Source organism: Thalassophryne amazonica, chromosome 13, assembly GCF_902500255.1.
Source record: "Thalassophryne amazonica chromosome 13, fThaAma1.1, whole genome shotgun sequence".
Taxonomy (NCBI): domain Eukaryota; kingdom Metazoa; phylum Chordata; class Actinopteri; order Batrachoidiformes; family Batrachoididae; genus Thalassophryne; species Thalassophryne amazonica.
This window is the reverse complement of record NC_047115.1, coordinates 72,270,130-72,288,049: the sequence shown is the minus strand read 5'-3', so window position 1 is coordinate 72,288,049 and position 17,920 is coordinate 72,270,130.

The window sequence follows — 17,920 nt, the reverse complement described above, 5'->3', positions numbered from 1 at the left end:
TCCTCCACTTGAGGCAAGGACACTCCACCGACCTGAAGAGGGCAAAGTACTTTTTTCTGGTCGAGAACCATGGCCTCGGATTTGGAGGTGCTGATTTTCATCCCAGACGCTTCACAGTCGGCTGCAAACCGCCCCAGCACGCTGAAGGTCCTGATTTGACAAAGCCAACAGAACCACATTGTCCGCAAACAGCAGAGACGAGATTCTGTGGTTCCCAAACCAGACCCCCTCTACACCCTGGCTGCGCCTAGAAATTCTGTCCATAAAAATAATGAACAGAACCGGTGACAAAGGGCAGCCCTGGTGGAGGCCAACGTGCACTGGAAACAGGTTTGACTTACTACCGGCAATGCGAACCAAGCTCCTACTGCGGCTGTACAGGGACCGGATAACACTTAGCAAAGGACCCGGACCCCGTACTCCTGGAGCACTCCCCACAGGGTGCGCCGAGGGACACGGTCGAATGCCTTCTCCAGATCCACAAACACATGTGGACTGGTTGGCCAAACTCCCATGAACCCTCGAGCACCCGATGGAGCGTGTAGAGCTGGTCCAGTGTGCCGCGACCAGGACGAAAACCACACTGCTTCTCCTGAATCCGAGGTTCGACCATCGGTGGAATTCTCCTCTCCAGTACTCTGGAATAGACCTTACCGGGGGGCTGAGGAGTGTGATCCCCCTATAGTTGGAACACACCCTCCGGTCCCCCTTCTTAAACAGAGGGACCACCACCCGGTCTGCCAATCCAGAGGCACTGTCCCCGATCGCCACGCGATGTTGCAGAGTGGTCAGCCAAGACAGCCCCACAACATCCAGAGACTTAAGGTACTCCGGATGGATTTCATCCACCCCAGGAGCCTTGCCACCGAGGAGCTTTCTAACCACCTCAGTGACTTCGGCCTGGGTAATGGATGAGTCCGCCTCCGAGTCCCCAGTCTCTGCTTCCTCTTCGGAAGACGTGACGATGGGATTGACGTGACGTACACGTTTTACAATATAATAAAACGTGTGCACAATATAATAAAATGTGCGCACAACATCATAAAACGTGCGCACAACATCATAAAATGTGTGCACAATATAATAAAATGAGCGCACATTCTCCACATGCAAAGCATTTTGCGATGATACTTCCAGGGCTCCGTAAAAATTCCTGTTTTTACAAATAAAAAATGGAATATTTACAAAAGCACATTTATCTGTAAACACCGACACATGTCACATTAACGTATTGGTTACATATGAATGACTGAACCAATCAGTGTTTAGCAGAGGCACATTTTACCCAGAATCCTTTGCGATCTGTCTGTGTTTGTTACAAAACCTCAGAATTAGTGCATTATTCAACATTAAAAGATATATGTTATATTTTAACTTTGCAGAAATGACAGAATTGACATTAATGGACTTATTCCATCGGTGTTAATGTTATTTATAAATCAAAACCATAAGTCAGCACTGCTTTATTTTCCAAGACCTCCTCCTGACTGGAGTGTTGTGATTGGGTAGAGAGTTGGGCTTTGTGGTTGGTCTCAGCTTGCTTCTGTGCTAGAAGCCATGTAGTAAACAAGAGCTTCCAGTAGGGGGCAAGATTTTCAAAGACAGAAGTGCTGGCTCATTGTTTGGGTCTGTTGTCGCTTTTGATGCTACCAGAAGCGATCATGGTGTTAAAACTCAAATTCAGTTTATTAGTAGTTGCAAATGTACCAGAGATAATACTGAAATTTATCGGTTATCTGTAACTTCCGATACATTTTTGGGTGGTTTATTGTTTTATCTTTATCAAAGATAACTTTTCAGTTATCTGATTATCTGTTATCGAAGTAAATTTTTTGGTTATCTGTGCCCACCACTGGATGCCATGCCTGAAGCTGATGCAGTAGATGCTGTTTTGATTTCCTGTTTTCTGTTTCTTGGCTTTGTAAAATCTTGTAACTGTGAGAATGGCCTAAGCAGTAACTTAGGCCATTCCTCTGAGTCTGACCAGACCCCCTCTGAGTCTGGTCTGCTTGAGGTTTCTTCCTCAAGATAAGAAAAAACTTTATTGTCCATAAAACGGAAATTTGAATTACATGAGCTGCCGAAGCCCCAAGACGTGAAACACATTAACCATTCATCATAAAACATCCATAGAATAATTTTAAAACTAGAGACATTCATCATGAAATGCCCCACACGCAGTACTATTTTCCATGTAAAGTGCAGTAATTTGTACATGCGTTGGGTAGGTATTTGGCTGAACCTTCATGTGTTTCATGTAAACTGGGATACACAGTGGAAAAATTGGAGATTGACATTATATTTATTTAGAGGATGTGGCCAACAGTGACCATAAAAAGTCTGTAGCCTTCAAACAAATGCAACTATTGGTAAATTTTAAAAGTAGGTCAAGGTCACCGGCCTTCGAACCCATGCAAAGTACTCCTCCAAGGCATGTACCCACCAAATATGAAGTTTTTGCAAGCAATAGGTGCTGAGGTACATTGCGGCGAAGAAATTTCAGGTGAAGGATTTGACATTTGTGACCATTGGTGACCTTGAAAAGTAGGTCAAGGCCACCGACCTTCGAACCCATGCGAAGTACTCCTCCAAGGCCAGGAGAGGGCACTGTCCACATACACTCCTAAATATTTGAATGAATCGGACTGTTTGATGATCTCCTGATATATGACCACAGGAGCAATGGTGAGTTGATGTTGGCCAAAGATGACTTCCTCAGTCTTGGCCGAGTTTATAATGATGCGTTCTGGTCACACCACTCAACCAGGCTTTTAACACAGTCATGGTAAGACCTGGTTGTTCTTTTCCTGGAGTAGTGCCACCAGTGCTGCATCATCTGAAAATTTAATTAGACGATGGTTAAACTCATGATACAGTCATTGTTGTAGATGTAAACAGTACAGGGGAACTGACACAGCCCTGAGGATCCCTGCAGTTTGTACTTATCAGGGGAGAGTGTGTTGTTTATTTGACCAGCTGTAATCAGTCTGTGAGGAAGGAGTAATACCAGTGGATAAGGTAGGTGTTGACCCCGAGTAGATACATTTTTGAGAGTAAAATGTCATTTTTTTTATTGTATAGAATGCAGATGAGAAGTCGATAAAGAGCACTCTGCATAGTTTTTATTTGATGCATCCAGATGTTTTGACACCAGGTGCCACTGCATCCTCTGTATTTCTTTTCTGTTTGTATGCGACCTGACAGGGGTCTAATTTATCCTGGACTGAGTAAGCAAAAGTGTGATGATTTTCTCCAGTGACTTAATTAAGACTGAAGTTAATGCCACGGGTCGGAAGTCTCTACATTCTTTGGCAGGTTTTCTTTGGAAGTGGTATTACACGTGATGTTCTCCAGGCTGTGGGGACAGTGGGCCTCATGTATCAACGTGCGTACGGATATTTGAGCGTATATGGGAAAACGGCTGCGCTACTTGGCATTTATCAATGTGGTCGTTGGCGTACGATGCGCTGAAAATATACACCAGGTCGAGAGGTGGCGTAAATTATACACCAAAATGAACCAGTGCTGGAATCCACATAAAAATGAAAATTATCAACATGATAAACAGTGCCATTATACAAATCAATGCATATGTTACATAAATAACACTTTCCTGATTATACTATATAATAATCATACAAATCCCGCTTTTTGCGGGATTGCTGGTCTATCGAGCACGATCCGTGGCCACAGCGCTGCTCACCTTTTTTCCAGACTTCGAGCCTGGAGCCAGAGCAGCGCTGAGCTTAACTTTATGTGGTGTGATCGTTTTAGACAATGAAATTGATAATTACAACTGTAGTGTTGTCATTCCCTTCGCCCGTGCTGCAACCAGGTTTTGTTTTCTCCATTCGTTTGTTACAATAAAATAAATAAAGAAATACATTTTAAAAATAAAGAAATCTGAAAAATTAGGCGTGTCTTATTAATGAGCGAGCAAATATCCACATGTCAAGAATTATTGTGAAAAGAGAATACAGTGGTCCCGCTATAACGTGGTTCACCTTTCGCGGCCTCTCCGTTTCGCAGAGTTTTTAGTCCAATTTTGCATGCTTTTTTTTTTTACAGTGTTCTGTGTTCTGCATGTCTGTTTACAAGAATCTTCTTGCCCAGAAGGAAAAAGAGCGCCAACAACTACTCATAACTGTGTTTGTCACACGGAAACAAACGCCTGCAGCGAGGTGTGAGTGGAAAAAGGTGCGGCGTCAGGACGCAGAGGCGCGATCTGTGAAATACTGGTGAGTCACTATTAATAATTTCTTATGTGTCCAACCTCGTATGTTGATCGTTAAAATTAAATTCGTTAGTTCTAAAAGCCATCATAATTATTTATAGGAAAACATTCTATTTTTATTCTTAAACAAAAGTTAGGGCCTGAAAACAGGTTGGTCTTATTTTTCTACTAAGGTTTGAACTTTGAGAGTGTTTACATACGAGAGAAAAGTGAGAAAATGTTCATGCCTGATTGAGAAAGTGTATAAAGTGGTTTTACAGGGGTTTCACAGCTTTGAAACATCTATATAATTGTAAAAAATAACGCTGACTACTTCGCGGTTTCGCGTATTACGGGCTATTTTTAGAATGTAACTCCCGCGATAAACAGGGACCACTGTAACACTTTTTTGATTATATACTATCAATCAATCAATCAATTTTTTTTTATATAGCGCCAAATCACAACAATCAGTTGCCCCAAGGCGCTTTATATTGTAAGGCAAGGCCATACAATAATTATGTAAAACCCCAACGGTCAAACGACCCCTGTGAGCAAGCACTTGGCTACAGTGGGAAGGAAAAACTCCCTTTAACAGGAAGAAATCTCCAGCAGAACCAGGCTCAGGGAGGGGCAGTCTTCTGCTGGGACTGGTTGGGGCTGAGGGAGAGAACCAGGAAAAAGACATGCTGTGGAGGGGAGCAGAGATCGATCACTAATGATTAAATGCAGAGTGGTGCATACAGAGCAAAAAGAAAAAGAAACAGTGCATCATGGGAACCCCCCAGCAGTCTACGTCTATAGCAGCATAACTAAGGGATGGTTCAGGGTCACCTGATCCAGCCCTAACTATAAGCTTTAGCAAAAAGGAAAGTTTTAAGCCTAATCTTAAAAGTAGAGAGGGTGTCTGTCTCCCTGATCTGAATTGGGAGCTGGTTCCACAGGAGAGGAGCCTGAAAGCTGAAGGCTCTGCCTCCCATTCTACTCTTACAAACCCTAGGAACTACAAGTAAGCCTGCAGTCTGAGAGCGAAGCGCTCTATTGGGGTGATATGGTACTACGAGGTCCCCTAAGATAAGATGGGGACCCTGATTATTCAAAACCTTATAAGTAAGAAGAAGAATTTTAAATTCTATTCTAGAATTAACAGGAAGCCAATGAAGAGAGGCCAATATGGGTGAGATATGCTCTCTCCTTCTAGTCCCCGTCAGTACTCTAGCTGCAGCATTTTGAATTAACTGAAGGCTTTTTAGGGAACTTTTAGGACAACCTGATAATAATGAATTACAATAGTCCAGCCTAGAGGCAATAAATGCATGAATTAGTTTTTCAGCATCACTCTGAGACAAGACCTTTCTGATTTTAGAGATATGCGTAAATGCAAAAAAGCAGTCCTACATATTTGTTTATATGCACTTTGAATGACATATCCTGATCAAAAGGACTCCAAGATTTCTCACAGTATTATAGAGGTCAGGGAATGCCATCCAGAGTAAGGATCTGGTTAGACACCATGTTTCTAAGATTTGTGGGGCCAAGTACAATAACTTCAGTTTTATCTGAGTTTAAAAGCAGGAAATTAGAGGTCTCCATGTCTTTATGTCTGTAAGACAATCCTGCAGTTTAGCTAATTGGTGTGTGTCCTCTGGCTTCATGGATAGATAAAGCTGGGTATCATCTGCGTACAATGAAAATTTAAGCAATACCGTTCTAATAATACTGCCTAGGGAAGCATGTATAAAGTGAATAAAATTGGTCCTAGCACAGAACCTTGTGGAACTCCATAATTAACTTTAGTCTGTGAAGAAGATTCCCCATTTACCATGAACAAATTGTAATCTATTAGGACAAATATGATTCAAACCACCGCAGCGCAGTGCCTTTAATACCTATGGCATGCTCTAATCTCTGTAATAAAATTTTATGGTCAACAGGTATCAAAAGCAGCACTGAGATCTAACAGGAACAAGCACAGAGATGAGTCCACTGTCCGAGCCATAAGAAGATCATTTGTAACCTTCACTAATGCTGTTTCTGTACTATGATGCAATTCTAAAACCTGACTGAAACTCTTCAAATAGACCATCCTCTGCAGATGATCAGTTAGCTGTTTTACAACTACCCTTTCAAGATTTTTGAGAGAAAAGGAAGGTTGGAGATTGGCCTATAATTAGCTAAGATAGCTGGGTCAAGTGATGGCTTTAAGTAATGGTTTAATTACTGCCACCTTAAAGCCTGTGGTACATAGCAACTAACAAAGATAGATTGATGATATTTAAGATGGAAGCATTAAATAATGGTAGGGCTTCCTTGAGCAGCCTGGTAGGAATGGGGGCTAATAAACAGGTTGATGGTTTGGATGAAGTAAACTAATGAGAAATAACTCAGACAGACAATCGGAGAGAAAGAGTCTAACCAAATACCGGCATCACTGAAAGCAGCCAAAGATAACGATACGTCTTTGGATGGTTATGAGTAATTTTTTCTCTAATAGTTAAAATTTTGTTAGCAAAGAAAGTCATGAAGTCATTACTAGTTAAAGTTAATGGAATACTCAGCTCAATAGAGCTCTGACTCTTTGTCAGCCTGGCTACAGTGCTGAAAAGAAACCTGGGTTGTTCTTATTTTCTTCAATTAGTGATGAGTAGAAAAGATGTCCTAGCTTTACGAAGGGCTTTTTTATAGAGCAACAGACTCTTTTTCCAGGCTAAGTGAAGATCTTCTAAATTAGTGAGACGCCATTTCCTCTCCAACTTACGGGTTATCTGCTTAAGCTACGAGTTTGTGAGTTATACCACGGAGTCAGACACTTCTGATTTAAAGCTCTCTTTTTCAGAGGAGCTACAGCATCCAAAGTTGTCTTCAATGAGGATGTAAAACTATTGACGAGATACTCTATCTCCCTTACAGAGTTTAGGTAGCTACTCTGCACTGTGTTGGTATATGGCATTAGAGAACATAAAGAAGGAATCATATCCTTAAACCTAGTTACAGCGCTTTCTGAAAGACTTCTAGTGTAATGAAACTTATTCCCCACTGCTGGGTAGTCCATCAGAGTAAATGTAAATGTTATTAAGAAATGATCAGACAGAAGGGAGTTATCAGGGAATACTGTTAAGTCTTCTATTTCCATACCATAAGTCAGAACAAGATCTAAGATATGATTAAAGTGGTGGGTGGACTCATTTACTTTTTGAGCAAAGCCAATAGAGTCTAATAATAGATTAAATGCAGTGTTGAGGCTGTCATTCTCAGCATCTGTGTGGATGTTAAAATCGCCCACTATAATTATCTTATCTGAGCTAAGCACTAAGTCAGACAAAAGGTCTGAAATTCACAGAGAAACTCACAGTAACGACCAGGTGGACGATAGATAATAACAAATAAAACTGGTTTTTGGGACTTCCAATTTGGATGGACAAGACTAAGAGACAAGCTTTCAATGAATTAAGCTCTGTCTGGGTTTTGATTAATTAATAAGCTGGAATGGAAGATTGCTGCTAATCCTCCACCCGGCCCGTGCTACGAGCATTCTGACAGTTAGTGTGACTCGGGGGTGTTGACTCATTTAAACTAACATATTCATCCTGCTGTAACCAGGTTCTGTTAGGCAGAATAAATCAATATGTTGATCAATTATTATATCATTTACCAACAGGGACTTAGAAGAGAGAGACCTAATGTTTAATAGACCACATTAACTGTTTTAGTCTGTGGTGCAGTTGAAGGTGCTATATTATTTTTTCTTTTTGAATTTTTATGCTTAAATAGATTTTGCTGGTTATTGGTAGTCTGGGAGCAGGACACCGTCTCTACGGGGATGGGGTAATGAGGGGATGGCAGGGGGAGAGAAGCTGCAGAGAGGTGTGTAAGACTACAACTCTGCTTCCTGGTCCCAACCCTGGATAGTCACGGTTTGGAGGATTTAAGAAAATTGGCCAGATTTCTAGAAATGAGAGCTGCTCCATCCAAAGTGGGATGGCTGCCGTCTCTCCTAACAGACCAGGTTTTCCCCAGAAGCTTTGCCAATTATCTATGAAGCCCACCTCATTTTTTGGACACCACTCAGACAGCCAGCAATTCAAGGAGAACATGCGGCTAAACATGTCACTCCCGGTCTGATTGGGGAGGGGGCCCAGAGAAAACTACAGAGTCCGACATTGTTTTTGCAAAGTTACACACCGATTCAATGTTAATTTTAGTGACCTCCGATGGCGTAACCGGGTGTCATTACTGCCGACGTGAATTACAATCTTACCAAATTTACGCTTAGCCTTAGCACGCAGTTTCAAATTTCCTTCAATGTCGCCTGCTCTGGCCCCCGGAAGACAATTGACTATGGTTGCTGGTGTCCGCTAACTTCACATTTCTCAAAACAGAGTCGCCAATAACCAGAGTTTGATCCTCGCGGGGTGTATCGTCGATTGGGGAAAAACTGTTAGAGATTGAACGGGTTGGCGGTGTGACACGGGGCTTCTGTTTAGGGCTACGCTTCCTCCTCACAGTCACCCAGTCGGCCTGCTTCCCGGCTGCTCGGGATCTGCCAGGGGGGAACTAACGCGGCTAAGCTACCTTGGTCCGCACCGACTACAGGGGCCTTGCTAGCTGTAAGAATTTTCCACGGTGCGGAGCCGAGTCTCCAATTCGCCCCAGCCTGGCCTCCAAAGCTACGAATAAGCTACACTTATACAAGTACCATTACTGCTAAAGGAGGCCGAGGAATAAACTAAACCATTTCACACCCAGAGCAGAAAAGTGCGGGAGAGACAGGAGAAGCCGCCATGCTAAATCGGCTAAGAGCTAGTAGCTACGCTAAGCTAGCGGATTCCTAAAAACACGCAAAGTGAATAATGCGTAAATAATTTAGAGGTGATTCAGCAGAAGGAGTGCTTTAGTTAAGGCACGTAAAGATTACACTGGGAAACAAATCGTAATCTAGATAACTAGATCAATCTAACTGCGCAGATTAAACAGCTAACACGATACAGAAAAAACACCGCTGTGCTCCGGAACAGGAAGCGATACAATACCGCAGTGAGAGCCAACCACCAGTAGAGTCAAGTAAAAAAGTATAAAAAAAAGGTAAAAAGGTAAAAAAGTAAAAAAGTCTTGAAAAGACTATTAGTTCAAAGTCCAAAGCAGCAGGTAGCAGTCTCTGTGTAAACAGTCCCAACAGAGAGCCAAAATTCTGATGCAATCTCACTACAAAACAATTGATACGACGGCCGCTTTTGACGCTCTATTGGCACGCGTCGTGATTGGTGGAGTTCTTTTTCTTTGCCGTCTTCCTGGCTTCCATGTCGTAAAATGAGGGTGTGTCTGAAGCGGAGTCTGAATATTTATGGGCGTGTTTATTATAATTACGATTGTTTTCACCCGCCGCATTTATCAAGATCATGTCAGGCGTACGCTGGAAATTGGCAGGTGCGCACTGCTTGATACATGTCACGGCAACTTTGGCGTACTTCAAATTTACGCCGTAAATTTACGCCACAATGTGCGCAACTTTGATAATGAGGCCCAGTATGCGTGTCCAATGATTGCTGAAAAAAAAGGATGCCATGCTACAGCAAGTTCCTCACTAAAGGTCTTTAAAATGAAGGCACTGATGTCTGGCTGGAGGACTTATGTGCATTCAGATGACGAAATGTGCTGGCCACTTGTGACACTGAGATTACCACTGCGTCTTCAGGCTGTACTGGGACTGAGCTCAGAGCCTCCCTGCAGCTCTCCTCACTTCCAAGAGCCTCAAAACGAGTGAAAAAGGTGTTCAGTTCACCTGCAGTAGCACTCTCATCCCTGCACAGGAAATGACAGTGGTCTATCTACTAGAGGTGGGTTGTTCAATCCTAATATCGATAATATCGATACCAACGCTGGTATTGATATTGAACGATCCTCGTGTGAAAAGACTGATACTCAAGCAGTCTACTCTCTGTTTGTAAGAGCAGCACTGCATTGTGTAACATACAACATGGAGCTCTGCACCCTTGTATTGTGGTTTGTCAGCCCTCTACCTCAGGAGATTTTAAGTTGTGTTGAGTTATATTTTTTTAAACAAAAATGCTGATTGTGATAATAAAGTATTTTGTTGTCATGTACAATGTTTGGCGAAATTCTATCCTAGGTCTTTTGGATACTTTTGATCTATGAGGTCTGTTAGAAAAGTATCGGACCTTTTTATTTTTTGCAAAAACCTTATGGATTTGAATCATGTGTGATTGCATCAGCCAAGCTTGAACCTTCGTGCGCATGCGTGAGTTTTTTCACGCCTGTCGGTTGCGTCATTCGCCCGTGAGCACGCTTTGTGGGAGGAATGGTCCAGCCCCCTTGGCGGATTTTCATTGTCAGGAAAATGACCGAGTGGCTGCCGCTTTGCTGCATCAAAATTTTTTCAGAAGCTGTGAGAGACAGCCGGGTGGAAACCAGTAGGATTAGGATAACTTCAGATGGCTTTCGGTGAAGATCTTATGGGCAGTGGAATGTGCCGAGAAAGTGCTATGTCCACCTTTTCTATGTCCACCTTTGCTGCCATTTCTCTGGTAGTCAGACGACGTCCCGGATCAACACAGCATTCAGTTTGGAAATGATCTGATCGTTTCAGCCTGTCGATCGCGGCTCGGAGCGCAGCGCGCCCTCCGCCATTGTGCGCCGTCTTTAAACCGGCTGTACCACTCCTTAATTTGTGTGATGCCCATAAAATCGTCCCTGAAAGCCATCTGAATTTTCCGATTGGTGTCCACCTGGCTGTCTCTCACAGTTTTCTGAAAAATTTGATGCAGTGCTGCTCCAGCCGTTCAGACATTTTCCTACAATGAAAATCGTACGAGCGGGGAGGACCAGTGCTAACTCAAAGCGTTGCTCACAGGCGAATGACGCAACCGACAGTCGTTGAAAAACTCATGCATGCGCACGAAGGTTCAAGTTTGGCTGATGCAATCACACGTGATTCAAATCCATCAGGTTATTGCAAAAATAAAAAGGTCGGATACTTTTCTGAGAGAGACCTCGTATGAAGCTTAAATATGAAAAAGTATCGGTATCGAATCGGTGATACAGGGCCTGTATTTACACTCAACAAAATATAAACGCAACACTTTTGGTTTTGCTCCTAATTTGTATGAGATGAACTCAAGATCTAAAACTTTTTCCCATACACAATATCACCATTTCCCTCAAATATTGTCACGAACCAGTCTAAATCTGTGATAGTGAGCACTTCTCCTTTGCTGAGATAATCCATCCCACCTCACAGGTGTGCCATATCAAGATGCTGACTAGACACCATGATTAGTGCACAGGTGTGCCTTAGACTGCCCACAATAAAAGGCCACTCTGAAAGGTGCAGTTTTATCACACAGCACAATGCCACAGATGTCGCAATATTTGAAGGGAGCGTGCAATTGGCATGCTGACAGCAGGAATGTCAACCAGAGCTGTTGCTCGTGTATTGAATGTTCATTTCTCTACCATAAGCCATCTCCAAAGGCGTTTCAGAGAAATTGGCAGTACATCCAACCAGCCTCACAACCGCAGACCACGTGTAACCACACCAGCCCAGGACCTCCACATCCAGCATGTTCACCTCCAAGATCGTCTGAGACCAGCCACTCGGACAGCTGCTGAAACAATCGGTTTTGCATAACCAAAGAATTTCTGCACAAACTGTCAGAAACTGTCTCAGGGAAGCTCATCTGCATGCTCGACGTCCTCATCGGGGTCTCGACCTGACTCGAGTTCGTCGTCGTAACCGACCTGAGTGGGCAAATGCTCACATTCGCTGGCGTTTGGCACGTTGGAGAGGTGTTCTCTTCACGGGTGAATCCCGGTTCACACTGTTCAGGGCAGATGGCAGACAGCGTGTGTGGCGTCAGTGGGTGAGCGGTTTTCTGATGTCAGTGTTGTGGATTGAGTGGCCCATGGTGGCGGTGGGGTTATGGTATGGCAGGCGTCTGTTATGGACGAAGAACACCAGGTGCATTTTATTGATGGCAATTATTGACGAGATCCTGAGGCCCATTTGTTGTGCCATACATCCAAGAACATCACCTCATGTTGCAGCAGGATAATGCACGGCCCCATGTTGCAAGGATCTGTAACAATTCTTGGAAGCTGAAAATGTCCCAGTTCTTGCATGGCCGGTATACTCACCGGACATGTCACCCATTGAGCATGTTTGGGATGCTCTGGACCGGCGTATACAACAGCGTTGTACCAGTTCCTGCCAATATCCAGCAACTTCGCACAGCCATTGAAGAGGAGTGGACCAACATTCCACAGGCCACAATTGACAACCTGATCAACTCTATGCGAAGGAGATGTGTTGCACTGCATGAGGCAAATGGTGGTCACACCAGATACTGACTGGTATCCCCCCCCAATAAACAAAACTGCACCTTTCAGAGTGGCCTTTTATTGTGGGCAGTCTAAGGCACACCTGTGCACTAATCATGTTGTCTAATCAGGATCTTGATATGGCACACCTGTGAGGTGGGATGGATTATCTCAGCAAAGGAGAAGTGCTCACTATCACAGATTTAGACTGGTTTGTGAACAATATTTGAGGGAAATGGTGATATTGTGTATGTGGAAAAAGTTTTAGATCTTTGAGTTCATCTCATACAAAATGGGAGCAAAACCTAAAGTGTTGCGTTTATATTTTTGTTGAGTGTACTTGGTATCGGATCAATACCAAAATTCCTGGTATCGCCCACTTTTACTATCTACCATCCCAGCCATGGTTTTCATTGTCCTCCGCAGTCTCCTGGGATCGTTTGTTCTGAACAACTCCTCTAGATGTTTTCTGTGGGCCTCTCTTGACTTCCCTATTTGTCTCCTCAGCTCCCTGTCCATCTTTTTGAGCTGTACTGTGTCCTTGTTGTAAAAAGCCTGTTTCCTCTGATTTATTAACTGTTTAATGTCCTTGGTTATGTAAGTTTTATTATTATTCTACTACTATTCTAGTATTATTACTCTTGTAATTAATACAAGGTTGCAACTGTTTATTTTATTTTTGTTACCTGTCTAACACTTTTGTTAGTTTTTAAGTGCAACCATTGCACATTTTACCTCATTATTTCACTCCTGTGTGTGAATCTAGGAGGGGTTTGCGTTTTCGTAGCATTGCACGGAGTGTCATTCGCAGACAAAAGGATGCTGGACTGACTGTGAGATGTTGATGCAGCAGATGCTGTTTTGATTTCCTCTTTTCCGTTTTCTTCGACTTTGTAAAACCTTGTAACTGTTAGAATTGGCTTAAGCAGAGAGTCACCCCCTCTGAGTCTGGTCTGCTGAGGCTTCTTCCTCAGTATCATCAGAGGGAGGTTTTTCCTTACCACTGTCGCCTGTGTGCTTGCTCTAGGGGTTGGTAAGGTTAGATCTTACTTGTGTGAAGCGCCTTTGAAGCAGCTTTGCTGTGATTTGGCACTATATAAAATGAAACTAGAAGCACTCAGAGAGTTCAAACCTCCGCCAAGGCCATGGGGTCACTGACACCATAACATCTACATGCCGTGGAATCATTGAACCTAAAAAAGTCTAACAATGATGTTGCTCAGTAGTAAAAAAAGTTTCATCTCAGTGACTGGATAGCATGTATCCTTAGCGCTTGGCATCACAGTTTATTGCAACTTGCACCTTTCTCAGAAGCTACTGTCATCTGAGCACTGATATTGATATTGCATGTTCTTATAGAGAAAAACAAATGAGACAAAATTCAATTTATTATTCAACTAAACTGCAAATATATAAATTTAACATTTATGAAACACTTCTCTAAACAAGGCCATAGGGTCACTGACCTTAAGAGATTCCCTCCTTGCACAGTGATCTATTTCTTTTTATCTCTTTCTCTAAAATTGTATATAATAATTATTAGATTATTAATATATAAACAAAAATAAATTTAAGAAATATTACAATTTGAAAACAAATGCACCTGAACGTGATGACAGCTGCAACTGCTTAATGCTAACTTTTAACATTGAAAATGCATAGACATGCTAATGCATTAGCATCGGGATCCGGATCATGATCCGGGTCACCACTAAAATTTAATCACTTGTTCCTCTTGTCATTTCCAACCACTCCACAAAATTTCGACAAAAATAAATTTAAGAAATATTACAATTTGAAAACAAATGCACCCCGAATGTCATGACAAGCTGCAACTGCTTAATGCTAACTTTTAACATTGAAAATGCCATAGACATGCTAACGCGTTAGCATCGGGATCCGGATCGTGATCCGGATCACAACTAAAATTAAACGTCTCTAAAATCAAACTTTTTGAGTTATCCTGCTGACAGACAGACAAACAGACAAACAAACAAACGCGACCGAAAACATAACTCCTTGGTGGAGGTAATAAATTGAAATGAATGCAGGTATTGTCTTCATGCTCAGCTTTTTTTTGCATTTGTGATTTTGTGCTTATATTTGTTAAAATAAATGTCACGTTTGAGTTTTACCATGAAGATTTGGAATTGGCTTAATTCATTCCATGTCAAATTTAGTCGCCGACTAGACGATGACTAATGGTACCCGACCAGTTGACTAATGATTTTCATTATTCGCCCCACCCCTAAATTAAACAAATCACATACTTCATGTTTACATAATTTTATGGTGGTGATGGTCTAATGGTTAAACATTGGGCTTCAGACAGATGATCCTCGGTTCAAAACCCAGCTAGTCCAGAAAATCACTAAGGTTGCTCCCGGGGTGTGTAGTGAGCGCCTCGTATGTGAGCACCCTGACATCGATGTGTGTGAATGGGTGAATGTGAGGCATAATTGTAAAGCACTTTGAGCTTCTGATGCAGATGGAAAAGTGCTACATAAATGCTGTCCATTTACATCACCATTTAATCCATATGTACTTTTGCCGAGGTTATGTTTTTGTTGCTATCTGGGTGTTTGTTTATTTGTTAGTAGGATATCTAAAAAACAAAAAACAAAAAAACAGCAACTGATTTCTGATTTGGTCCAAGCAAAAGGTGATGATATTTTAGTTTGATTCCATATTAGTCCAAGGGCACAGTAGGTTGTCTGTACCACTTGAGGTGACCAAACAACATTTACAATCCAGCCTCAGTATACCATAACCTACAAAAAAAAAAAAAAAAAGTATGACAGCCATCCCATGGTGGTAGCTATAGCCAGGTAGGGGGCCAATGAAGCATACATAGAGGTCAAAATTTAAATTTAGTCCAGTTGTATTCAAAACATATACCACCATTATTTGTCTGATCATCAAGATTCCAAAAAGGTATATTTTGGGCTATGCCTGACATGAAATCCTCAGAAAAATAAGAATGTACCTAATGAATTAATTACAATGATAGCATCTGAGTACGATGCTTAAATGCTATCTGAAATTACATGCACTCAGTGAATGACTTTAAACTAGTTCCATTTGCATGCAAGAAGCAGGAATATGCATAACCAAGGAAATGAAACAATTTTAGAAATGATTAATAATGACGTAGTAAGGATATATGTGAAATATCTAACTCATTACTGGTGCCTTCCTATAGAAGTGTGATTTTCTCTTATGAATTGGTTTCTCTTGTCACCTCTGGACCGGATATGATTATGGAATGACTTTGTTGTACTATTTAAAAATGCACTATTACATGCACCCTTTCAATTTAAAATTGCATTTGTTGTCATGATGAAACTATGGCAATTTTCTCATTATTTTATTAAAATGTCAGAAGCGATTGCCTTCCACAGTAGTTCTGTATTTTTAATTGACTTAATGTCCAATTGCCAATTTTGAATCATGGAATTTAAAGTGGTCAGTATGCTGATACAATGTCCAATTTTACTGCATCGGCACACTGTTGGAAATGTTTGTGTTGTTTCACGTGGGTGCTAAACACATGAGGTGAATGTAAAAGGTTTGGTAAATGGGATTCCAAAAGCAGGCTATAATATATATCTGTTGTGTTATTAGCATGTGTGGAGCAGCAACATTATATCACTAATGAAGAAAAACACAAACAGTGATGTGCACATTTTATTAACAATTCTGGAAAGGCAATGTTTTATTGGCTGTCTTTAGTATCTTGAATAGAAATCACCAGTGCAACTAACACTGGCAGTTTTAATTCACACTGTCAGTGTGACCAGTGTGATCTACTCTGACCAGTGAGACCATATGTTCACTATCAGTACTGGTAACCCATTCAAACAACGGGCAAGATGAGGTTGCGTTGTCAGCTGATCGTGTTCGCAGCATTCGCACCGCATGTTGTACGCAGGTATACAATATGCTGTAGCACGCTATGCTGCACAAATAATTTTTTGAATGGCACGATTTTGAGGCAGCCAGTGGCCGAAGTCACCGAAGTGCCGTGCAAGTGCCCATTCGACCCCCTCTCGGTGGTTGTCAGCCAGAGTCCAGGTGCCCCCCATGAACATCCAACACCACTCGTGGGGGCACTTAGAAAAGGTGGGGCTGTTTTGTGCAGCCAGCATGAGAGTTGCAACCCCATTCGACCTGGCTGTGCAAATGACTCCATAATGTGTAAGTGTCCCACGAGTGTGCTGTTACCAAGTAACACATATGTCATGCAAATATTCCCCCCTCTTGCAACACGTGGCATGCAAGTGTGATTCCCCCATCACCATGAACCAACATGGTCAGGTGCGGCTGAGGTTGCTGGAGTACGATCGCTGTCCAGTGCAGCATGCATCTGGATGGCTGTAATGTCCAGCTGGAACAGCTGACCACTGTGTACTCACAACTCAAGCTGGAGAACGCATACTGTGCCATGAAGAACACTCCACGCAATGCACATGTGTGGGCAGGCTCTCATGACATGCTGATAATTATGTACAGGACAAGATCAAATGGGGACCGGCCAGCCATGTCTGAGCACGCCACAGCACGGTGTGGACTTTTTCAGCCAACCAGCCAGGCTAATGAACCTTCCACCATGTAAATTGGAGTCCACCTGACAGACAGGAAGAGTGCAAAATGTATAAAACATGGGGAAATGTGTGTTAGCTTTGCACATAGTGCTGTGGATACAAGGCTCTATGTGACAATTATATAAATAAATACTACAATAACTACATACATAATTATATAAAAAATACATAAATAATCACAGAACAAGGAACAGGGACACTTGTTCTGTGAGCTGATGACAAGTTGGCCGTGGTGCTGCGAGCACCAGCTGTTGGGATCTGTCACAGTTGCAGAACACATATTATGTATGCAACACTCCACCATGAGGCATGTGCATGCGCATGCTGTTCTCACGTGGAAATACATAAAAACACATATCGCCTTTGCAACGTGCAGCAGTGCACACATCAGCAGGCTGTCCCATGTGAAAAGCTCTGTGTGATCATGTGAACAGTCAGCTGGTAATCAGACTGCCACGTCCACCACCATGACTTATGGGCCATATGACGCGTTGTCTTTCGGCATGCTGCTCGCTGGATACAGAGACACGCGGTGCCAGCTGATGTGTCCATCCATGTGTCAGTCCATCAACATGTTTACGTGCATGCCATGGGTCATGTACAGATTAAGAACAGGAGGGTGACACTGTGTTTCTGCTCTTCATAACAGGTAATTAATTATTAAAAACTGAGGTGTTTCTTTTGTTTTTTTTACAGTGACAACAGATTCATGACCAATAACATGATTGTGTTACATTTTGTGTTCACATAATTTTCTGAATCTGTGCTT